At 37.6% G+C, this 623-nt stretch overlaps 1 pseudogene across 1 annotated transcript; it reads right to left on the bottom strand.

Moving 5' to 3' along the window:
- Positions 1-334: 334 nt before the first annotated feature.
- BDBG_17315 lies at positions 335-423 on the bottom strand (annotated as a pseudogene). The gene has a single exon. The product of its transcript is annotated as a tRNA-OTHER (tRNA).
- Positions 424-623: the final 200 nt, after the last annotated feature.

Below are 623 nucleotides of genomic sequence, written 5' to 3'. Positions count from 1 at the left end.
AGAAGCTTGCTTATCAGTCACTCTGACTCTGTAACAAGATCTTACAAAGATTATTATTATTATTATTATTCTTCCATTATACTCATATACAAGCGGAGCTTATGATGAGTCCTTGCGTGATGTTAAATACAGGTCAAGTGTTGGTTATACAGGAGGAAATACAGGTGTTGAGACCACGCCAAGATAACAAGAACATAGGAAAATACAAAGGAGTGACAATTAGATACATGCGATAATAACTTCCCAGCCCAGGAACATAGAGCGATTCATTGAAGTGATTTGTACACCTCTGTATTTATTAGAAACCTGAGGTGCTTGAGTTCCGGATTTAATGTATCCCCTGCGGGTTTCGAACCCACGCGCCTTGGTTTCCCACACCAAGGCGCTACCAGGTGGCCGTATTAACCATTCAGCCACCGGGGCAGATCTTACAAAGAGAATATCAGTGAAAGACTCAAGAGTTCTGACACTACAGATATATGAGATATTCATATGATTACACTTCTTTCAATTTCACAGATATCACATATTTAATAATTAATATAATCATATCTAACAATAATATGAGAGAACTCTCAAACATGAGTATAGATGTGATATTACAGTGACTCTGAGCAATGTTA

This window comes from Blastomyces gilchristii (genome assembly GCF_000003855.2).
Source record: "Blastomyces gilchristii SLH14081 genomic scaffold supercont1.12, whole genome shotgun sequence".
Taxonomy (NCBI): Eukaryota; Fungi; Ascomycota; class Eurotiomycetes; order Onygenales; family Ajellomycetaceae; genus Blastomyces; species Blastomyces gilchristii.
This window is presented reverse-complemented; position numbering and strand designations above follow the sequence as displayed.